We start from the raw sequence: 11,012 nt of genomic DNA, 5'->3' as shown, positions 1-11,012 counted from the left end.
TTCTATCACACTCCTGCATCAGTAAGTGCCTTTGTTTGGTTACTTACTGTTACATGCAGTGCCTTTGCTTATAAACACAAGATCTAAATTCAATTTTTGCTTCATTACAAAAATAACTTTACTTCCTATCTACAGAAGCTGTTACATTTCTGAAGTCCTGACTTGTGATGAGAAGGCTAGAGAACTTGTCAGAATTCACTCCTTTACAGTTCCACCACTGGCTGAAGCTGACTGGAGTGAATACATTGCTGCTGATTTCATGTCAAGACATTAAATGCTGATGGTTGGATAAAAACACTTTATTAACAACATATTCTTTCTTTCTACAGTATGAATCACTTATCTTTACCTGTGTCAGACCTTAATGCCACTTTAACCAGACCTTTATGTGTTTTCTGTCATCGTTTATACACAGCTTGTAAGGTTGATTAACTCTCTGGAAAAGGATTGTACAGAGGCACTCTCTGGCTTAATCTCTGGAAACAACTACATCTCCTCATAAATCTTTTGCTTCTATTGTGACACTCGCACTCAGGAAACAGTGACAAAAACAACACTTGCCATTTGGTTCCGATATACGTTCAATAAAAGAGAAACACTCATTCAAAGGACTTTGAGAATCCCTGCTGATTGTCCAGATGAAGAATTTCAAAGTTGTCCTTCAATTCTGCTCATTGAACAGCTCATTGTCCCGGCTAGAGAAAGGACAAAATTCTGAATAGCATAAAGCATTAGTATCTGGAGATGCCATGTTAATGGCCAAGCAGTCTACATAAAACGTGACTGTTCAGAGGTATGGGCTAGACTCTTAAACTGAATTCCCATGTTAAAGACCGTATGGCTCACTCTTTAGCTGTACTCTGCAGTAGCTTTTTGTCCGATTATTATTGTCTTGTTTGCTTTGCTCCTGCTCACTCAACCCCCTTCAGATAGAAATCAAACACGTCCCTTCCCCTCCCCTCTCTCCACCTTGAACCACCACGCACACTACACTCATTGTAAAATATCCTTCCAGGTTAACCAATTGGTAATCTAACACACCCTACACAACTGCGGGCACATTGGAATTAGGAGCATGAACAGGCCATTTGGCCCCTTGAACCTGCCCCGCCAAACAGTAAGATCGCAGCTGATCTGGTTGTGGCCTCAACTGTACTTCCCGCCTGCCCCCCCGCCCCCCCCTCCCTCCATAGCCTAGAATTAATTCAATGACCCAGCCTCCACTGCTCTCTGCGAAAGTGAATTCCACAGACTAATCACCCTTAGAGAGAAAAAAAAGCTTCCCCTCACCTCTTAACTGACAGATCTCTTAAACTGTATCCTATAATTTTAATCTCACCTGCAAGTGGAATCCTCTAGGTATTTACCTCTCAAGTCCTCTCGGGATTTTATATGTTTCAGTAAGATCACCTCTCATTCTTCTAAACTCCAGTGGGTACAGATCCAACCTGTTCAACCCTTTCTTCATAAAGTAAGCCGCTCCTCCCAGGAATGAGTCCAGTGAACCTCCTCTGAACTCTTTCTAACGCACATGCCTGTCTACTTTTATAAGCATCAGCTTTCCCCTCTGCTCGAGGCACGACCTCTTTCTGGAGGTTGGACCCTTGCCAGTCCTCAGATGACAAACCCAAGTGGCTCACCTTTGCATCTGAGAATCGAGAGTCAGTGGGGCTGGGCTCTCTGACCCCCCCAGCCTCATGTTTCTCGGTGAAGCACTGTTCGCTCGTGCCGGGATTCTCTCTACCCGCTGCTTTTCAATGAAGCTTCCCATTGACGCCATCCCACACCACTGGGAAACCTTCTGGCAGGGGTGTGCTGCCAGCGGGAAAGGAGAATCCCGAAGACCGGAGAATTCTGGGCAGTATTAGCCCCATGGCAGCCATTGATGACACCGTAGATGGCTCAATCGTTTTCTCTGCTGATGTCCACACGCTCAAAGCAGGGACCATGACTGATTTTCTTTCTTTCTCCACAGCCCAAGGAGTACAGCAGACATATGACACAGAAACGATTGTCCCAATCCCACAATGCCTGTATTTATGCTCTACTCGAGCCTGCTCACATAGTTCTCTTATCTAAATATAACATCTTAACCCTCTATTCCTTTCTCCCTCATATGTTTACCTGATGTACAGCCACACTATTCACTTCAACCACTCCCTGTGGGAGTGAGTTCCACATTCTCAGCCCTTGGGTGATGATGTTTCTGCTGAATTCCCTATCGGATGTCTTGGTGACGATCTTATATTGACGGCCTCCAGTGATGCTCTTCCTCAGAAGGGGAAACATTCTCTCTGCCTCCACTCCGTCAAACCCTTTCAGAATGTTAAATACCTCTATTAGGTGATGCCTTGGCCTTCTTATTTTCCAAGAGCTAAGAGCCCAGCCTGTTAATCCTTTCCTGGTATGTCCACCCCCACATTGTCCTTCTCTGCACCCTCTCCAATTCCTCGATGTACCTTCGACAACATGGTGAGCAGAACTTCACGCAGTGTGATCTAACATGGTCTGCAGGTATAGTATAGCTTCAGTATTTTAATTCTATCTGAAAAAAGCCTAGTGCTTGGTTTGCATTTTGCATGGCCTTGCGAACCTTTGGCTTACTGTTTACTGACAGATGTATTTGTATTTGACAGAGTGTCGGACGTAGTCCCAGCTAAAGTCGACAGCTTGGCTCACCAACGCAGATTATTTCAGGTCCCTGTTGGTCAACAGCACACGCAGTGGTCACTGCTGAAAGGTGCACACATGTAGGCATCTGGCAAAGGCAACATCAGGATCATGTGGGATGCCCTGCATAGTCAAATAGCCAACTTGCACAAAGTGCAAGGGGTTGGTGACTTGGGACAGCTACAGGAGAGACTCCCCGACTCAGTGAAATACGCCCTGAAACAAATCAAAAGCTGCAGGAAAGAAGGGAAAGATACCTGGGAGAGTCAGAGCTACGGTGAGAAATGGTTACTCTCAGACACCCTGCTGTGGGAAGCTGAAAAATAACAAAATTCTACTGGGGTGAGGCTTCCAAGGTGGGTAGACATGAATACAATTAAATCACCCCTCTCTCTGGCCAAATGTCTTTGACGACTCTGCTAGATTTGACAACAGGAATTAACATTTGAAAGTTGTGGCTCACCTTCGAATCAGGAAGTTCTGGATTCAAGCGTCACTTCAGACACTTGACCATGAAAGTCAAGGCTGACACTCCAGCGGAGTACTGAGGGAGTGCTGCCCTGTCAGTGGGTCAGTACTGAGGGAGTGCTGCCCTGTCAGAGGGTCAGTACTGAGGGAGTGCTGCCCTGTCAGTGGGTCAGTACTGAGGGAGTGCTGCCCTGTCAGTGGGTCAGTACTGAGGGAGTGCTGCACTGTCGGAGGGTCAGTACTGAGGGAGTGCTGCCCTGTCAGTCGGTCAGTACTGAGGGAGTGCTGCACTGTCAGAGGGTCAGTACTGAGGGAGTGCTGCACTGTCAGAGGGTCAGTACTGAGGGAGTGCTGCACTGTCAGAGGGTCAGTACTGAGGGAGTGCTGCACTGTCAGAGAGTCAGTACTGAGAGAGTGCTGCACTGTCAGAGGGTCAGTACTGAGGGAGTGCTGCACTGTCAGAGGTCAGTACTGAGGGCGTGCTGCACTGTCAGAGGGTCAGTACTGAAGGAGTGCTGCACTGTCAGAGGGTCAGTACTGAGGGAGTGCTGCACTGTCAGAGGGTCAGTACTGAGAGAGTGCTGCACTGTCAGAGGATTAGTACTGAGGAAGCGCTGCACTGTCAGAGGGTCAGTCCTGAGGGAGTGCTGCACTGTCAGAGGATCATTATGCCCATTGAAGTGGAAGTAAAATAATCTCACGGCACTCATTCAAGAAGAACATGGGGAATTCTCCCTCGTTTCCTGGTCAATATTTATCCCTCAATTAACATCAGTAAGAATATATTATAATCTCTCCCAAGCGAGTGGGAGCGCGCTATGCACAAATTGGCTTCCTACTTTACAACATTGACTACATTTGGAAAATGGATGTTAAAAACCTTGGAACTCTTTAGGTTGTGAAAGGTGGTATAAAAAATGCACACACCTTTTTAATGTTTTATTTGTATTTGTTTTATTTTTCAGGAGACTGCCTGTTCCTGAAAAGAACATTTATTGTCAACTGGACCTAATAATAATAATAATAATCTTCAGTGTCACAAGTAGGCTTACATTAACACTGCAATGAAGTTACTGTGAAAAGCCCCTCGTCGCCAATCTCTGGCGCCTGTTCGGGTACACAGAGGGAGAATTCAGAATGTCCAATTCACCTAACAAGCACGTCTTTCGGGACGTGTGGGAGAAAACCGGAGCACCCGGAGGAAACCCACGCAGACACGGAGAGAACGCGCAGACTCCACATGGACAGTGACCCAAGCCGGGAATGGAACCTGGGACCCTGGCTTTGTGAAGCAACAGTGCTAACGACTGTGCTACTGTGCCACCCATCAACATTTAGTTTTGCAGGTTGAGGTATCTTGTTCAGCTTTCTGCAGGTTGTTTACGTTCTGCATTAGGAAGGTTTCTCTAATGTGAACTGTTCCAGCAACTTCAAAGCAATCAGGGCCTTCAGCTAAAGTTCCCAGCAGGAGCGGAGATGTTATTAACACAGAAATAGACTTTTCCCCCTGGCAATTTAACATGGCAACACATGCAAGATTTTCCCTGATGCCCCCCCCCCCCCATTGAAATAATTTTCAACCCCAATCCCACTTTCCCTGCAGGGAAATCTGACAAATGTTGGCATCTCAACTCATTAATCACACAAAGGCTTCAGTGTACATCGCCGAACTGTTTATTAAAATTTAACATTCACGTAGAGAGCACATTCACCACAGCAAAACATAGTAAAGTACTTCACAGGATTGATTATTAAACAATCTGTGACACTGTGGTGATCGTCCCTTTGAGGGCAACACAGCAGAGTAAGGGTCACATGGTCTCTGCTGCCTCTGAAAGGGACAATCGCCACAGGTGTTGAGTTAGGCATGGTGATGTTAGGAAAGGTGGTGCCCGGACAACCACGCCCACATGTTCTGGTCTTGCCCCAGACTTGCAGGGTACTGGGCAGCCTTATTCGAGGCAATGTCCAAAGTGGGAGGGCTGAGGGTGGATGAGGGAGGATTGTGTGCTGAGCCAGACGGCAACAGACTGAAAATAGAGAAACCTAAGGAGAAACCTTTGTGACTGTACAATAAATGAAAACGAATGGCAATGTATATAATTTTGAAAATGCCAATAAAAAGATTTTTTTTAAATAGGAAAGGTTTCCAGAGATTTGGCCAAAAAGACAGGTATTAAAGATGGTCTGATAGGAGGAAAGTGAGATGGAGAGGTGGAAAGGTTTAGGGAGGTAATTCTAAAGCTTGGAGTCCAGGCAGCCAATGCTGGAGTGATTAAAATTGTAGATGGACAAAGTGGCAAGAGCTGGAGGAGATCAAAGATCCCGGAGGCTGATGGGGCTGGAGGAGGTTGCAGAGATAATATCGACCACGTCTAGCATCTTCGACTCACCCCAGAGGCTGATGTGGTGTCTGTGTTCCAGAGTTTAACAGCAGCTGGGCAGATTGCCCAGCCTTGCTGTCCACTTGCCAGTACAACACTGGAAGACGTGACAAGGGCAGGGGATGCAAGCCAACCTGTTCAGACCAGGCAGAAACCAGCTGTAGGGGCAGTAGCAGCTGGAATAGAAGCATGGATATAAACGAGTGATCACAGAGCGAACAGCTTGTGTTCCCTCCTGCCCGACACAAGCAGATTTACGTGATTTACAACCCAGCTTTTTCAGTTTTTCCTTCACCGATCTCCGTCGAGTGTCACACAAGGGCCAGGAGGAGTATTCCTTGACTCTCACGGGGCACGGGGCTGCCATTCTCCACAGGGTGACCACTCGCCACACACCTGGAGTTTACACATGCATGTCTGGACAGTGAAAGTCACCCTCCCTGCTGTACAGCAAACCACAAGACAGATTGTGTTTTGTGAAACTGCAGCGAGTGTTTCGCGGTCTGGATTCGGAATGCTGGATCAGCCACACTTGTTCACAGAATTCCACCTGAACGTCACTGCAAAGCGATGAAAATCATTTCGCAAGATTGGCAACATCCAGACTGGTAGCACAAATTTTGCAGTCGGGTATGCCGTATTTTGGGGACGTCGTAGGCGTCAACACACCCGAAGTACAATGGGCTAGCCTCGTCCTGGGCCAACCACCTTCTTGATATTGGTTTCAATCCTGCCAGGTAAGTATGCACAAGCTGCTGGAAATCTGAAATGCTGTGGACAAAGACAAATTCACATCTGGAACATCTGCGTTCGGTTCTGGGATCCCGGGAAGGATATTTTGGCTTTGGCAAGACCGAATTAGCTAGAATGAAATCCACGCGAAAAAGGATAAATTATGAGGACAATTTGCAAAGATTAGGCTTGTGTTCCCTTGAATAGCGAACATTAAGGCTCCATCGATCAGTGCACCAGAACCTAATGTTGTAATTTACCTTAAAATGGTACTCCACGTTTACTGAGGGAGTTTTAACTCTTCACTAACGACCCAGTAAGATCTATGATGTGGAGATGCCGGCGTTGGACTGGGGTGGGCACAGTAAGAAGTCTGACAACACCAGGTTAAAGTCCAACAGGTTTGTTTTAAATCACAGACTTCTTCGAAACAATAGCTTTCGGAGCGCAGCTCCTTCCTGAGGTGAATGAAGAGGTGGGTTCCACAAAAACATATATAGACAAATAATCACCGGTGTGATTATCCCTCTCTCCAGTCGCTCCGTCTGGACCTGTAAAGACTTAATTACCTGCAAAGACTCACATTCAAAGTATCATCTTGCGTTATTGACTTTGTCTATATATGTGTTTCTGGAACTCGCCTCTTCATTCAACTGAGGAAGGAGCAGTGCTCTGAAAGCTAGTGATTTGGAAAAAACCTGTTGGACTTTAACCTGGTGTTGTAAGACTCCTTACAATGAGATCTAGGCAGCAGAGGTTGGGCGGTGGAGAGAGATGGATATGCGGGAGTGGCAGGGGACGGAGGGGAGGGGCAGGGACAACAGTGATCCCGCTCAGCACTGGTAATCCTGTGCAATTCTCCCATAATCACCAGGCATTTTAGAGTAAGCTGCTGCAAAGAAAACAGGGAAAAATATAGAGAAACATTTGACGCAAACCAGATACCAGGAACCTTACACTAACAGATCATCAGGAACTCGACACTAACAGGGCATCAGGAAGCCGACACTAACAGGGTATCAGGAACCCGACACTAACAGGGCATCAGGAACCCGACACTAACAGGGTATCAGGAAACCGACACTAACAGGGCATCAGGAACCCGACACTAACAGGGCAACAGGAACCCGACACTAACAGGGCAACAGGAACCCGACACTAACAGGGCATCAGGAACCCGACACTAACAGGGCAACAGGAACCCGACACTAACAGGGCAACAGGAACCCGACACTAACAGGGCAACAGGAACCCAACACTAACAGGGTATCAGGAACACGACACTAACAGGGCATCAGGAACCCGACACTAACAGGGTATCAGGAACCCGACACTAACAGGGCATCAGGAACCCGACACTAACAGGGCATCAGGAACCCGACACTAACAGGGTATCAGGAACCCGACACTAACAGGGCAACAGGAACCCGGTACTAACAGAGCATCAGTAACCCGACACTAACAGGGCATCAGTAACCCGACACTAACAGGGCAACAGGAATCCGACACTAACAGGGCATCAGGAACCCGACACTAACAGGGTATCAGGAACCTGACACTAACAGAGCATCAGGAACCCGACACTAACAGGGCATCAGGAACCCGACACTAACAGGGCAACAGGAACCCGACACTAACAGGGCATCAGGAACCCGACACTAACAGGGTATCAAGAACCCGACACTAACAGAGCATCAGGAACCCGACACTAACAGGGTATCAAGAACCCGACACTAACAGGGCAACAGGAACCCGACACTAACAGGGCATCAGGAACCCGACACTAACAGGGTATCAAGAACCCGACACTAACAGAGCATCAGGAACCCGACATTAACAGGGCATCAGGAACCCAACACTAACAGGGCAACAGGAACCCGATACTAACAGGGTATTAGGAACCCGACACTAACAGGGCATCAGGAACCCGACACTAACAGGGTATCAGGAACCCGACACTAACAGGGCAACAGGAACCCGACACTAACAGGGCATCAGGAACCCGACACTAACAGGGTATCAGGAACCCGACACTAACAGGGTATCAGGAACCCAACACTAACAGGGCAACAGGAACCCGACACTAACAGGGCAACAGGAACCCGACACTAACAGAGCATCAGGAACCCGACACTAACAGGGCAACAGGAACCCGACACTAACAGGGCATCAGGAACCCGACACTAACAGGGTATCAAGAACCCGACACTAACAGAGCATCAGGAACCCGACACTAACAGGGTATCAGGAACCCGACATTAACAGGGCATCAGGAACCCAACACTAACAGGGCAACAGGAACCCGATACTAACAGGGTATTAGGAACCCGACACTAACAGGGCATCAGGAACCCGACACTAACAGGGTATCAGGAACCCGACACTAACAGGGCAACAGGAACCCGACACTAACAGGGCATCAGGAACCCGACACTAACAGGGTATCAGGAACCCGACACTAACAGGGTATCAGGAACCCGACACTAACAGAGCATCAGGAACACGACACTAACAGGGCATCAGGAACCCGACACTAACAGGGCATCAGGAACCCGACACTAACAGGGCATCAGGAACCCGACACTAACAGGGTATCAGGAACCCGACACTAACAGGGTATCAGGAACCCGACACTAACAGAGCATCAGGAACCCGACACTAACAGGGTATCAGGAACCCGACATTAACAGGGCATCAGGAACCCAACACTAACAGGGTATCAGGAACCCGACACTAACAGGGCAACAGGAACCCGACACTAACAGAGCATCAGGAACCCGACACTAACAGGGCAACAGGAACCCGACACTAACAGGGCATCAGGAACCCGACACTAACAGGGTATCAAGAACCCGACACTAACAGAGCATCAGGAACCCGACATTAACAGGGCATCAGGAACCCAACACTAACAGGGCAACAGGAACCCGATACTAACAGGGTATTAGGAACCCGACACTAACAGGGCATCAGGAACCCGACACTAACAGGGTATCAGGAACCCGACACTAACAGGGCAACAGGAACCCGACACTAACAGGGCATCAGGAACCCGACACTAACAGGGTATCAGGAACCCGATACTAACAGGGTATCAGGAACCCAACACTAACAGGGCAACAGGAACCCGACACTAACAGGGTATCAGGAACCCGACACTAACAGGGCATCAAGAACCCGACACTAACAGGGCATCAAGAACCCGACACTAACAGGGCATCAGGAACCCGACACTAACAGGGTATCAGGAACCCGACACTAACAGGGCATCAGGAACCCGACACTAACAGGGCATCAGGAACCCGACACTAACAGGGCATCAGGAACCCGACACTAACAGGGCATCAGGAACCCGACACTAACAGGGCAACAGGAACCCGACACTAACAGGGCAACAGGAACCCGACACTAATAGGGCATCAGGAACCCGACACTAACAGGGCATCAGGAACCCGACACTGACAGGGTATCAGGAACCCGACACTAACAGGGTATCAGGAACCCGACACTAACAGAGCATCAGGAACACGACACTAACAGGGCATCAGGAACCCGACACTAACAGGGCATCAGGAACCCGACACTAACAGGGCATCAGGAACCCGACACTAACAGGGTATCAGGAACCCGACACTAACAGGGTATCAGGAACCCGACACTAACAGAGCATCAGGAACCCGACACTAACAGGGTATCAGGAACCCGACATTAACAGGGCATCAGGAACCCAACACTAACAGGGTATCAGGAACCCGACACTAACAGGGCAACAGGAACCCGACACTAACAGAGCATCAGGAACCCGACACTAACAGGGCAACAGGAACCCGACACTAACAGGGCATCAGGAACCCGACACTAACAGGGTATCAAGAACCCGACACTAACAGAGCATCAGGAACCCGACATTAACAGGGCATCAGGAACCCAACACTAACAGGGCAACAGGAACCCGATACTAACAGGGTATTAGGAACCCGACACTAACAGGGCATCAGGAACCCGACACTAACAGGGTATCAGGAACCCGACACTAACAGGGCAACAGGAACCCGACACTAACAGGGCATCAGGAACCCGACACTAACAGGGTATCAGGAACCCGACACTAACAGGGTATCAGGAACCCAACACTAACAGGGCAACAGGAACCCGACACTAACAGGGCAACAGGAACCCGACACTAACAGAGCATCAGGAACCCGACACTAACAGGGCAACAGGAACCCGACACTAACAGGGCATCAGGAACCCGACACTAACAGGGTATCAAGAACCCGACACTAACAGAGCATCAGGAACCCGACACTAACAGGGTATCAGGAACCCGACATTAACAGGGCATCAGGAACCCAACACTAACAGGGCAACAGGAACCCGATACTAACAGGGTATTAGGAACCCGACACTAACAGGGCATCAGGAACCCGACACTAACAGGGTATCAGGAACCCGACACTAACAGGGCAACAGGAACCCGACACTAACAGGGCATCAGGAACCCGACACTAACAGGGTATCAGGAACCCGACACTAACAGGGTATCAGGAACCCAACACTAACAGGGCAACAGGAACCCGACACTAACAGGGCAACAGGAACCCGACACTAACAGGGTATCAGGAACCCGACACTAACAGAGCATCAGGAACCCGACACTAACAGGGTATCAGGAACCCAACATTAACAGGGCATCAGGAACCCAACACTAACAGGGCAACAGGAACCAGATACTAACAGGGCATTAGGAACCCGACA

At 48.7% G+C, this 11,012-nt stretch overlaps 1 non-coding gene across 1 annotated transcript; it reads right to left on the bottom strand.

The window, feature by feature from the left end:
* Positions 1–6,108: 6,108 nt before the first annotated feature.
* LOC140398753 (U1 spliceosomal RNA) lies at positions 6,109–6,267 on the bottom strand. The gene has a single exon (XR_011937542.1). It is a non-coding gene; the product is annotated as a U1 spliceosomal RNA (small nuclear RNA).
* Positions 6,268–11,012: the final 4,745 nt, after the last annotated feature.

The sequence above is a fragment of the Scyliorhinus torazame genome, chromosome 21 (assembly GCF_047496885.1).
Source record: "Scyliorhinus torazame isolate Kashiwa2021f chromosome 21, sScyTor2.1, whole genome shotgun sequence".
Lineage (NCBI taxonomy): Eukaryota > Metazoa > Chordata > Chondrichthyes > Carcharhiniformes > Scyliorhinidae > Scyliorhinus > Scyliorhinus torazame.
This window is presented reverse-complemented; position numbering and strand designations above follow the sequence as displayed.